Source organism: Scyliorhinus canicula, chromosome 19 (genome assembly GCF_902713615.1).
Source record: "Scyliorhinus canicula chromosome 19, sScyCan1.1, whole genome shotgun sequence".
In the NCBI taxonomy this organism is placed as follows: Eukaryota; Metazoa; Chordata; class Chondrichthyes; order Carcharhiniformes; family Scyliorhinidae; genus Scyliorhinus; species Scyliorhinus canicula.
The window spans coordinates 35,942,286-35,955,549 of NC_052164.1; positions in this window are offsets into that span (position 1 = coordinate 35,942,286).

The following is a 13,264-nucleotide window of genomic DNA, read 5'->3' on the forward strand; positions in this document are numbered from 1 at the left end:
GACTGTGGAAAAGTGCGAGGTTATGCATTTTGGAAGGAGGAATTTAGGCATAGACTATTTTCTAAATCGGGAAATGCTTAGGAAATCAGAAGCACAAAGGGACTTGGGAGTCCTTGTTCACGATTCTCTTAAGGTTAACGTGCAGGTTCAGTCGGCAGTTAAGAAGACAAATGCAATGTTAGCATTCATGTCAAGAGGGCTAGAATACAAGACCAGCGAGGTACTTCTGAGGCTATATAAGGCTCTGGTCAGATCCATTTGAAATGTTGTGAGCAGTTTTGGGCCCCATATCTAAGGATGCGCTGGCCTTGGAAAGGGTCCAGAGGAGGTGCACAAGAATGATCTCTGGAATGAAGAACTTGTTGGATGAAGAACGGTTGAGGACTTTGGGTCTGTACTCATTGGAGTTTAGAAGTATGAGGGGGGATCTTATTGAAACTTACAGGTTACTGCGAGGCCTGGATAGAGTGGACGTGGAGAGGATGTTTCCACTTGCAGGAGAAACTAGAACCAGAGGACACCATCTCAGACTAAAGGGACGATCCTTTAAAACAGAGATGAGGAGGAATTTATTCAGCCAGAGGGTGGTGAATCTGTGGAACTCTTTGCCGCAGAAGGCTGTGGAGGCCAAATCACTGAGTGTCTTTAAGACAAAGGTAGAAAGGTTCTTGATTAATAAGGGGATCAGGGGTTATGGGAGAAGGCAGGAGAATAGGGATGAGAAAATATCAGCCATGATTGAATGGCGGAGCAGACTCGATGGGCTGGGTGTCCTAATACTGCTCCTATGTCTTATGGCCTTACCATAAAACCATACGGGTGAAATTGCAAACTTGAAAGTAACAAAAAAGATTAGAGTCGGGTAGCTGAAATTTGTCTGCTTATTCTCTAAATCTGGAAAACTTCCCCTCCACGAACAGGTGACCAAAGTGCTCGAGTCCCTTCAATTTACATCAGTTAAAGGTTGAGGCAAGCGGCAAGGTAAGAAAAGGTGGTTGTTATAGAAAGGGGCCAGTGAAGAGAAGGACAGTTTAAAATGTTGTCGGAAATGTTTCCAGATTCTAAGAGAGGACACCACCACTGGGGTTCGAGGAGAATCTAGTGGAGGAAAAGGTCAATGGTGCAGTAACTATGGCGAGGAGAGTGGATGCAGTGCAAGAGCAAGCCTCAATTTGGCAGCAGATTGAACCGCAATCACAGAGTTTTTCGGATATGGCGGCCTAGTAATAAAACAATAAGCTAGAGAGGGCCAAGCCCCCCCTGTCCGTCTTTCCCTCTGGAGTAGAATGCTGCAGAATCTGGGATTCTTGCTCGCCCAGATAAAGACAGATATCAATTTATTAATCTTGATAATAAAGGATTTGGGCAGGAAAATGGGGAGGTGTTCGAAAGAAAAAGAAAAATCTAGGGAGTATGTTCATTTTTATTGTTTGAATCCTGCCAATTAAAGATAGAGGAAGGTTGTTTCAGCTCTGTAGGTCCATTCTAACATTGTTGATCAGGCTTGAATAATTCAAGTTCTGGAGTGAGGCCCAATTGTGGGCCATCCTGACCCTCAAGTAACGAAAACCTGTACTGGGGAGACTAAAGGGTGATGTGACTAAATGGGCTCGTCTCCCGGGGTGTTGACCGGGAAACGTTCATTGTTACCTAGATTTAATTTATGGGTAGAGGAGACAAAAGTATTAAGTGTCTTCATTGAGCCATTGATGGAAGGAATTGGGTCTGTCATATGTAAAAGTAGGTCATCTGCATAAAGAGATACCCGATATTCCACCCCATCCCGATTAATACCCCTCCATTGATTGGAATCTCTCAAGGCTACAGAAAAGGCTCTATTGCCAGGGTGAGTAAAAGTGGAGCGAGTGGGCAGCCCTGCCGAATGCAAGGGGAAGTTGTCTGAATATAAATTATTTGTGTGAATGCTGGCAGTAGGGGCATTGTACAGCAAATGGATCAATGTGATAAGCTTTTGGCCGAATCTAAATCTTCCAAGAATTTCAAAGAAAAAGTCCCATTCTACCCTGTCAAAAGCTTTCTCTGCGTCTAGAGATACTATCAGCTCTGGCTTGGGTGCAGGGGAGGGAGAAAATAGGGCATTCAAAAGGCAATGTATATTAGCTGATAACTGAGTGCCCTTTACAAAGCCTGTTTAGTCTTCTGAAATTCTGCTTGGAAGGCAAGTTCCAACCGGAGTGCCAGAACCTTAGTGAACAGCTTAACATCTGTGTTTAAGAGCGAGGTGGGTCAGTACGAACTCCACTCGGTTCTTAAGGAGCAAGGAAATAGATGTTTGGGTAAGGGTTGGAGGCAATGAACCGCAGGTTAGGGAGTCGTTAAACATATCTAACAGCGCAGGTGTAAGTTGTTCTGAGTATTTCTTATAAAACCCGATGGGAAAGCCATCCGGGCCAGAGGCCTTACCAGCCTGCATGAGACCAATGCACTTTTAAATGTCGTTGGGCCGTAACTGGCAGTCTAACTCACTGCTCCTGACTGCTTCGGGAAAGCAAGAATCTCCAGGGGTTTACCCCTCCAATCTGAGCCATAAGGTTGGAATTGAACCACTGTCCCTGGTGCTGTGAGGCAGCAGTGCTAACTGTGGTGATATGCATACTGTAAATACACAAGGGGTTAATTTTATGTACAACTAAGTAAACACTAGAGGGAGCACCAGAGACATCATGACATGCAGACATACAGCTAATGAACACATAGAATAGGACACGACCAATGGGCAGTCAAGACGCCCAGAGGTGGCATGACCACAAGGGGGCATTATACAACCCATAAAAAAGGACAGGGCATACATGCTCTGTCTCTTTCCACAGGCAACATTTAGAGAGTAGGACAGGGGCAGATCAGAAGCATCACACCCACCACGTGGATAGAGCTGACTGGTTAGATAAACTGAGTTACTATAGTAAGATTAGCAGGAGAGTCGAACTCATAGAGAACTGTGCTAATGGTTCAATACTTCAAAGTCTGGAGCATCTTTTAGTCAAAGCTGTATCGAGTTGCAGCCTGTGTTATCCCAGAGTACATAACACAACACTAACCACTCTGCCACCGTGCCGATAACAGATCAAAACCAGAGCTCAAACAAATGATCTGTGAAAGAAAAGGGCAGCATCATAACTCCCTCCTGGCTATTTGAAGATAAAAATAAAGGTAAAGGATGTCAATCAGTTTCTTCTGGTACTGAACAAAATAGGACACAGGTGGCTAATTAGACGGCTGCCTTCAAAATGTCAGCACACAAGTAAAGATCTGAAACCAAAGACCAGAAGATCTAGGTTTGGGACAATGAATGGAATCTTTTCAGCTTAGAACCTGCCATAGAGATGGACCATTTTTGGGTTTGGAACTGGAATCTCTGTCCAGTCCGCCAGCTGTTACTCCTTGCCAAGACAAGCTAATTGACATCCTACCTCTGGATGTCTGGATCATTTAGGGAGGTCGGACGAGATGACGAGTCCAATCTGCCTAAGGAAGGATTTCTAATTAATGGGACAACAGGAAGTGTAAGAAAAATACGGCAGCACCAAGATGTTTCTGCTTGCAGCAACCACACATATGGAGAGGAGACCTGGGAATGTTGAAACCCTGCTCTCGCACTCTCACCTGTAGATCCTACCGTAAGGATCTGAAGGACTGCGCTGAGGTGAACCCTTACCAATGATCGAAGGAAGAGGACATTTGATATGCCGAGTACTATTTGGTCGCAGATCATTGAAGATTTCAGATTACTGAAATTGCAGGAATGGACCTTCAGCCTAAAGTCAGTGACAAAACTCTCGAAAGATTCGCCAGGTTTCTGGGTACGCGCACAAAAAATATATCTTTCAAATGTCTCATTCTTTTTCAGAGAGCAATGCTAATCAAGGTACTCTATCACTTGGTCGTATCTCTTGCTTTCCTCTTCGCTATAGAAAGCAAATGTATTGTAGATTTCAATAGTTTGTGGACCTGCCACTATGAGCAGCAATGCAATGTGCCTCTCGTCAGGCTGTGCCTGCAGGCCAAGGGCTGAAACATAAAGCTTAAACTGCGGTTTTAAAATGCGCCACTCACTTCCGGTGGCAGCCATGGAGGGGTAGGTCACACATTTGATAGCTCCCGCCCGTGACGGACTTTTGGACCTTTTTCTTCCGTTTTTTTCCCCAGATTTTATTGGATGAATGGGTGGAGAGTGAGACGGTGAGGAGAAATCCAGCTCCAGTGCATGGAGGATTGGACCAGAAGTGGCTGTGTGAGAAGACAAAGCCCTACAAGGAAGATGCAAGCAGAGCTGGCCATGCGGGAACACATGGCAGAGAAGCAGGGCCGCGGGGAGACGGCACAGTGGTCGACAGAGCAGCTGGTGAAGTTTTTTGAAGAATGCTTTGCCAAGCTTAAGAAGGACACGCTGGACCCGATCAAGGCTTCGATTGATCAGGTGGTGCAGAATCAAGAAATGCGTGGATGTGCGATCCAGGAGGTGGAGAAAAAGGTGTCCGAGAATGAGGAATACCTAACCGTGCTGGAGACCAAGGTGGAGATGATGAATGACCGCCAGCAGGAGAAGCTGGAGGACTTGGAGAACAGGTCCAGGAGGCAAAGGCTGAGAATCGTTGGCCTCCCGGAGGGCAGTGAGGGATCGGATGCGAGGGCCCACGTGACGGACATGTTGGAGAAGTTGATGGTGGATAGAGCGCACAGAGCCCTCGCGAAGAAGCCCCGAGCGAACGAGCCGCTGAGGGCGATGGTGGTACGTATGCACCGGTTCCTGGACACGGAACACATTCTGCGGTGAGCCAAGAAAGAGCGGAGCAGCAGGTGGGAGAATTGTGAGCTGCGCATTTATCAAGACCTGGTCGCGGAGTTGGCCAAGAGGCGAGCCGGGTTTAGTCGGGCAAAATCTTTAAGAAGTGGGTGAAGTTCAGGATGCTGTACCCACCGTGTCTGTGGGTCACATATGAGGAACGGGAATTTTACTTTGAAAAATGAAATGAAAATCACTTATTGTCACAAGTAGGCTTCAATGAAGTTACAGTGAAAAGCCCCTAGTCGCCACATTCCGGCACCTGTTCGGGGAGGCTGGTACGGGAATTGAACCGTGCTGCTGGCCTGCCTTGGTCTGCTTTCAAAGCCAGCGATTTAGCCCAGTGTGTTACACCGGACGATGCATTGACTTTCATCAGGGAAAAAAGACTGGATGTGAACTAAAGACACTGGCGCTTTGGAGAGAGTATTGCACTGGCGATTTGTTGAAAATCACTTTTGTGCTGGTTTGAATAAGTAGTGGTATGTGCAATAAGTAGTGGTATGTGCAATAAGTAGTGGTATGTGCAATAAGTAGTGGTATGTGCAATAAGTAGTGGTATGTGCAATAAGTAGTGGTATGTGCAATAAGTAGTGGTATGTGCAATAAGTAGTGGTATGTGCAATAAGTAGTGGTATGTGCAATAAGTAGTGGTATGTGCAATAAGTAGTGGTATGTGCAATAAGTAGTGGTATGTGCAATAAGGGGCTGTTTTTGGGTCTAAAGTTAACTTTGTCTCACTGGGAGCTGGATGGGGGGGGGCGTTCTGTGGTTGCTTTTCCACTGTTTTCCTAGTTTGCTTACTGGGGAATGTGATGCTTTGAATATGTATGTCTAAGTTGGGGGGAGAGAGAGAGAACATGGGGAGGCAGTTTGGTGCCAGGGGCGGGAGCTATCAGGTCAGCTGGCTCACGGAAGCACAGTAGGGAGCGAGCAGATGAGTTTGAGCTTGATATGGGGTTGGGTTTCTGGTGCTGTTATCAGTGGGGGAGGGAGGGGTGGCGGGAGTTGCTTGGCTGACATGGGAGGAACTGCTACTAGGTGACGAATGGTAGGTCGGGGACGGCGGATGCCTGAGGGCGGTCTCAAGGAGGCCGGGACGCGAGCTGGAGGCTGGCCTAAAAAGGGTGATGGCCAGTCATCGGGGGGTTGGGGGGGGGGTGTTGAGTCCCCTGACCAGGTTGATTATATGGAACGTTAGAGGGCTTAATGGACCATTCAAGAGGGCTTGCGTGTTCACGCATCTGAGGGGGCTGAAGGCGGAAGTGGCAATGTTACAAGAGACACACCTGAAGGGTACAGACCAGACTAGATTGAGGAAGGGGTGGGTTGGCCAAGTATTACACTCAGGGCTGGACTCAAAGACCAGGGGGTAGCGATTCTGATTAATAAACGGATGGCATTCGAGGCAGGGAGAATCGTGTCAGACACGGGGGGGTAGATACAAAATGGTGAGTGGGAAGCTGGAGGGGGCGCGGGTGTTACTCGTGAACTTATATGCTCCGAACTGGGACGATGTGGAATTTATGAGGCGGGTGTTAGGTAAGATCCCAGACTTTGGGGGGTTTCCGGTGGCAGCAATGCGGAGCTAAGCCGCACGTTTGGCAGCTCCCGCTCTCTCGGAGGGGCTGGAAGGTTCGGATTTGGCGACCTATGTGGTCCTAATGTTAAACTCGCTGATGGGTGCGGGGTCGTTTCGTGGTCCCCTGGAGCTGGAAGGCACCCATCGAGTGCTGCAGCGGAAGCCCAGGCCGAATGAACCGCCCAGGGCGGTGCGGGTCCATTTTCACTGCTTGGTTGACCGGGAGTGCGTGTTGAGGTGGGCGAAGGAGAGGAGCAGCAGGTGGGAGAACACGGACTTTCGGATTTTTAAGGACTGGAGCGCGGAGGTGGCGAGGAGAAGAGCTGGCTTCAATCGAGCGAAGGGAGTGCTCCACAGGAAGGGGGTGAAGTTTGGTCTTCTACAGCTGGCTCGCCTCTGGGTCACATACAAGGACCGCCAGCTCTATTTTGACTCTCTGGGGGAGGCCTGGGCTTTTGTCCAGGCAGAGAACTTGGACTCGAACTGAGGACTGGGGGGCTGGGGGGAAAATATACTTTGTTTGGAGGCTTTGCCCTCTTCGGTATCCTTTCGCCTATATTGGCTGTGTTTGCTGATGGTTGTTTCCTGTTTGTTTTCGCTGTTTTCGCTATTTTGGTTATGGTTATTTGGGTTCTTTCGGGGTTTCTTTGGGGCTGTTGGATATTTATTGTGGTGCTTTTTTTGTTTTTTCCACTGGTGGGTTGGGGAGTAGTTTGGGGTCCCGATGGGTCACGTGTCCGTCTTTTTCCCGCGTGTTGGGTCGCGGGGCGGGGCTCGGGTTGGAAGCGCGGGCTTTCTTCCCGCGCCGGAGGAATTGGGGGCGGGGCCGGCGCTGGTAGGGAGGGATTGGTGGCTGTGTTGCATCGGGGGGGGGGGGGGGGGGGGGGGGGGGGGGGGGGGGGGGGGGGGGGGTCGTGGTTATGGCAGGAGTAGCCGGGGTCAGCAGAAGTCAGCTGACCCACGGAAGCATAATGCTGGGGGGAGGGGGGGGGGGGGGGAGGAGGAGGGGGGGGGTGCCGGGTTGTTGCTGCAGCGACTGTGAGGGAATGGATGGTGAAGGGGGGGGTTGGGAGGGGGGTCTGCCACCATGGGGAGCGGGCTTGGGGGGTTCCCTGGGCACGTGGTGGGTTGAGGGAAGAGCCTGTCGTTCGTCCCGTCCAAAGTGGTGGCGATAGTGCAGGTCGATATGGTCGACAACCAGGGGCTGGTTTAGCTCACTGAGCTAAATCACTGGCTTTTAAAGCAGACCAAGCAGGCCAGCAGCACGGTTCGATTCCCGTACCAGCTTCCCCAACAGGCGCCGGAATGTGGCGACTAGGGGCTTTTCACAGTAACTTCATTGAAGCCTACTCATGACAATTAGCAATTTTCATTTTTTTCATTTTTCATGTGATGGTGAGTGGGAGACTTCAGGGGGAGCGGGTGGTCTTGGTTAATGTTTATGCTCCCAACTGGGACGATGTGGGCTTCATGCGACGTATGCTGGGCCTGATCCCGGACCTGGAGACAGGGGGATTGATCCTGGTTGGGGACTTTAACACGGTGCTGGATCCGTCTCTGGACCGCTCGAAGTCTAGGACGGGCAGGAGGCCGGCAGCGGCCTCGGTGCTGAGGGGGTTCATGGATCAGATGGGGAGGGTGGACCCTTGGAGGTTTTTGGAGCCGGGGGGTAGGGAGTTTTCCTTTTCTCCCATGTTCATAAGGCGTACTCCCGGATTGACTTTTTCGTGCTTAGCAGGGCGCTGATCCCGAGAGTGGTGGGGGCGGAGTATTCGGCGATAGCCATTTCTGATCATGCTCCACATTTGGTGGACCTGGAGCTGGGGGAGGTGAAGGATCAACGCCCGCTGAGGAGGTTGGATGTGGGGCTTTTGGCAGAGGAGGAAGTGTGCGGGCGGATCCGTAGGGATATAGAGGGGTATCTGGAAACCAATGACAACGGGGAGGTGCAGGTTGGGATAGTTTGGGAAGCGTTAAAGGCAGTAGTTAGAGGGGAGCTGATATCTATTCGGGCGCACAGGGAGAGGGGGGAGAGGGTCGAGAGGGAGAGGCTGGTGGAGGAGATGGTCAGGGTGGATAGAAGATATGCAGACACCCCGGAGGAGGGACTTCTGAGGAAGCGGCGCAATCTCCAAGCAGAATTTGACATTTTAACCACCCGGAAGGCAGAGGCACAGTGGAGGAGGGTGCAGGGGGCGGTATATGAGTACGGGGAGAAGGCAAGTCGGATGTTGGTTCACCAGCTCCGGAAGCGGGAGGCAGCTAGAGAAATTGGAGGAGCCACGGATGCTGGTGGGAACTTAGTGCGGGGTGGAAAGGACATCAATGGGGTGTTCAGATCCTTTTATGAGGGGCTGTACCAGGCGGTAACCCCCGGGGAAGTAGGCGGGATGGACCGCTTTTTGGATAAGCTGGAGTTCCCAAGAGTAGGGGACGAGCGGGTGGAGGGTTTGGGGGCCCCAATTGAGTTGGAGGAGCTGGTGGAGGCGTTGGGAAGTATGCAGACAGGGAAAGCGCCGGGGCCTGACGGGTTCCCGGTTGAATTTTATAAGAAATTTTCAGATTTGCTGGGCCCGCTTCTGGTGAGGACCCTGAATGAGGCTAGGGAGGGGGGGGGCTCTGCCCCCGACGATGTCCAGGGCACCGGTTGTCGCTGCATGCAGATGATCTGCTGCTGTATGTCGCAGACCCGGCTGAGGGGATGCCAGAGGTGCTGAAGATACTTAAGGAGTTTGGGGACTTTTCGGGATCTAAGCTCAATGTGGGGAAAAGCGAGCTGTTCGTCCTGCACCCGGGGGGTCAGGAGAGGGAGATAGGGGAACTCCCGTTGAAGAGGGCTGAGAAGAGCTTTAGGTATCTTGGGGTCCAGGTGGCTAGGACCTGGGGGGCCATGAATAGGCTTAACTTTTCGCGGCTGGTGGGGCAGATGGAGGAGGAGTTCAGGAGGTGGGATGCGCTGCCGCTCTCGTTGGTGGGCAGGGTCCAGCCGGTTAAAATGATGGCGCTCCCGAGGTTTTTGTTTCTTTTCCAGTGCCTCCCCATATTGATCCCAAAAGCTTTTTTCAGAAGGGTGAATAAGTCGATTCTGGGGTTGTGTGGGCGCGGAAGGCCCCGAGAGTAAGGAGGGTATTTTTGGAGCGAAAAAGGGAGGTAGGGGGCCTGGCTCTGCCCAACCTGTGTGGATATTATTGGGTGGCGAACGTTGCGATGATTCGCAGGTGGGTGACGGAAGGGGAGGGTGACGCATGGAAGAGATTGGAGGTGGCGTCCTGTGCGGGTACGAGTCTGGAGGCTTTGGTGTCGGCCCCACTTCCACTCCCCCTGGCAAAGTACTCCTCGAGTCCGGAGGTGGTTGCATCCCTCAAAATCTGGGGACAGTGGAGGCGGCATAGGGGGGAAGTGAAGTCCTCAGTTTGGGCCCCGATACAGTGCAATCACCGTTTTGCGCCAGGGAGAACAGGTGGGGGATTTGGGAGTTGGCACAGAGCAGGCATCAGACAGTTTGGGGACCTCTTCCTGGATGGGAAGTTCACGACTCTGGAGGAGCTGGTGGGGAAGTGGAACCTCCCCCCTGGGAATGCTTTTAGGTATATGCAGGTCAGGGACTTTGTTAAGAGGCAGGTGGCGGAGTTTCCACAGCTGCCACCAAGGGGGGTGCAGGACAGGGTGCTTTCGGGGACGTGGGTCGGGGAAGGGAAGATCTACCAGCTGATGCAGGAGGAGGAGGAGGCCTCAGTAGATGAGCTCAAAGTGAAATGGGAGGAAGTGCTAGGGGAAGAGATTGAGGATGGGACATGGTCGGACGCCCTGGAGAGGGTGAATTCTTCTTCCTCTTGCGCGCGTCTCAGCCTAATTCAGCTGAAGGTGCTGCACAGGGCTCACATGACAGGGGCAAGGATGAGCCGGTTTTTCGGAGGGGAAGACAGGTGTGGGAGGTGTTCGGGTGGCCTGGCAAACCACACCCATATGTTTTGGGCATGTCCGGCTCTGGAGGGGTTTTGGAAGGGGGTGGCGGGGATTTTGTCGGAAGTGGTTGGGTCTAGGGTCAGGCCGGGCTGGGGGCTGGGGGCTGGGGGCTCGCGATCTTTGGGGTAGCTTCGGAGCCGGGAGTGCAGGAGGCGAGAGAGGCCGGCATTCTGGCCTTTGCGTCTCTAGTAGCCCGGTGCAGGATTCTGTTACAGTGAAGTGATACGCGGCCCCCGAGTTCGGAGACCTGGGTCAACGACATGGCTGGGTTCATCAAGTTAGAGAGGATGAAATTTGCCCTGAGGGGGTCGGTACAGGGGTTCTTTTGGCGGTGGCAGCCTTTTCTCGATTTCCTGGCGAAGGGGTAGAGAGTGGTTGGTCTCGGCAGCAACCTGAGATTGGGGGGGGGGGGGGGGGGGGGGGGGAGGGGGGGCAGGAGGGGTGGGTTTGGGGATGGTTGGGGGGGCAGGAGGGGTGGGTTTGGGGATGGTTGGGGGGGGGTTGTTTTTGCGGCGGTGGGGGTTGTTTTTGCGGCGGTGGGTTTGTTATGTTATTTTCTTCTTTGTATTTGTTATTATTTATTTTGGGGGGGGAAGAGTTCTTTTCTTGTTTTGGTGTGGAAACACGCCTTGTTTGTTTTAAATTGCGGGGAGAAAATTTGTTATTGTTATTAAAAAACTTGAATAAAAATGATTTACATTTTTTTTTAAATCCCAGACTTTGACTCACATAATTTGATCATGGGGGGAGATTTTAATACAGTCATTGATCTGGAATTGGACCGGTCATAATCCAGGACAGGGAGTGTGCCAGCCATGGCAAAGGAATTGAAGGGGTTTATGGAACAGGTGGGGGGAGTAGACCCATGGAGGTTTGGACGGCCAAGAGCGAGGGAGTTTTCTTTTTTCTCCCATGTCCACAAGGTATACTCTCGCATCGACTTTTTTGTTCTGAGCAGGGATCTAATACCAGAGGTGGTGGATACTGAGTACTCGGCAATCGCTGTGTCGGATGATGCCCCACATTGGGTGGATCTACGGGTTAGTTTGGAGAGAGGACAACGCCCGCTATGGAGGCTGGATGTGGGGTTGTTAACGGATGAAGCGATCTGTGGGCAGGTGAACAAGTCCACCCAGAATAACCTGGAAACAAATGATATGGGGGAGGTCTCTGCAGCAACGGTCTGGGAAGCTTTGAAGGCAGTGGTCAGAGGGGAATTAATCTCGATATGGGCCCACAGAAAAAAGGCGGAACGGGCTGAGAGGGATAGGTTAGTTGGGGAGATACTCCAGGTGGACAGGAGATACTCAGAAGCCCCAGACATGGGGTTACTGAAGGAGCGGCGGAGGTTACAGGTGGAATTTGGGCTGTTGACTACGGGGAAGACGGTGGAACAGCTGAGAAAGGCATGGCGGGTGATCTATGAGTATGGGGAAAAGGCAAGCAGAATGTTAGCACACCAGCTCAGAAAAATGGAGGCAGCCAGGGAGATCGGGAGAGTAGAGTAGAGGTGGGAATACGGTCCTGGACCCAGCGGGGATGAACAAGGTATTTATGGACTTTTACAGTAAATTATACGAGTCGGAACCCCTGGCTGGGGTGGAGGGGATGAGGCAGTTCTTGGGTCAGTTGAGGTTCCTGAGGGTGGATGAGGATCTGGTGGAAGGGCTGGGAGCCCCAATTGAAATTGAAGAAATAATGGAGGAGCTGGAGGGCAAGCAGTTGGGCAAGGCCCCAGGGCCGGACAACTACCCGGTGGAATTTTATAAGAAGTTTTCGGAGATATTGGGCCCACTGCTGGTGAGGGCATTTAATGAAGCAAGGGAGAAGGGAGAAGGGAGTCCCCACCCCCCAACAATGTTGCAGGCCTCGATTTCATTGATCCTGAAATGGGAGAAGGATCCAGAGGAATGCAGGTCATACAGGCCAATTTCTCTACTGAATGTGGACGCCAAACTGCTGGCTCAGATACTGGCCACAAGGATAGAGGATTGTGTCCCGGGGGTAATAGGAGAAGACCAGATGGGGTTTGTAAAGGGCAGGCAACTCACGGCCAATGTTCGAAGGCTCCAAAATGTTATCATGATGCCCTCAGAGGAGGGGAGATGGAGGTGGTGATCGCGATGGATGCAGAGAAGGCTTCTGATCGGGTGGAGTGGGATTACCTGTGGGAGGTGCTGGGAAGGCTTGGGTTTGGTGAGGGCTTCATTGACTGGGTGCGGTTGCTCCATCAGGCACCAGTAAATAGTGTGCGTACGAACTGGTTGAGGTCGGGTTATTTTAAAATACACCAAGGGACGAGGCAAGGGTGTCCCCTCTCCTGCTACTGTTTGCTCTGGCCATAGAGCCACTGGCCATGGCGCTAAGGGCCTCTAAGTACTGGAAAGGGCTGGTTCGGGTGGGTTGGAACACCAGGTTTCGCTTTACACAGATGACTTGCTCTTGTATATCCCCATTGGAGGGGATGGGGAAAGTTATGCAGATCTTAGGGGAATTTGGTAATATTTTGGGGTATAAATTGAACATGGGGAAAAGCGAGATGTTTGTGATCCAGGCGAGAGGGCAGGAGAAGAGACTGGGAGAGCTGCCGTTTAGAATGGTGGGAAGGAGCTTTCAATATCTGGGAATCCAGGTGGCTCGGGAATGGGAGGCAATGCACAAGTTAAACCTATCCCAGCTCATAGAACAAATGAAAGAGGACTTTAAGAGATGGGACATGCTCCCACCATCACTGGCGGAGAGGGTACAGGGTACAGACCGTGAAAACGTCGTACCTCCCCAGATTTCTGTTTGTCTTTCAGTGCCTCCCCGTCATGATTAGGAAGTGGGTATTGAGGAAGGGGTAGGTGTGGGAACGGATGGAGGCGGCGTCATGTAAAGATACAAGTCTGGGAGCACTGATAATAGCACCT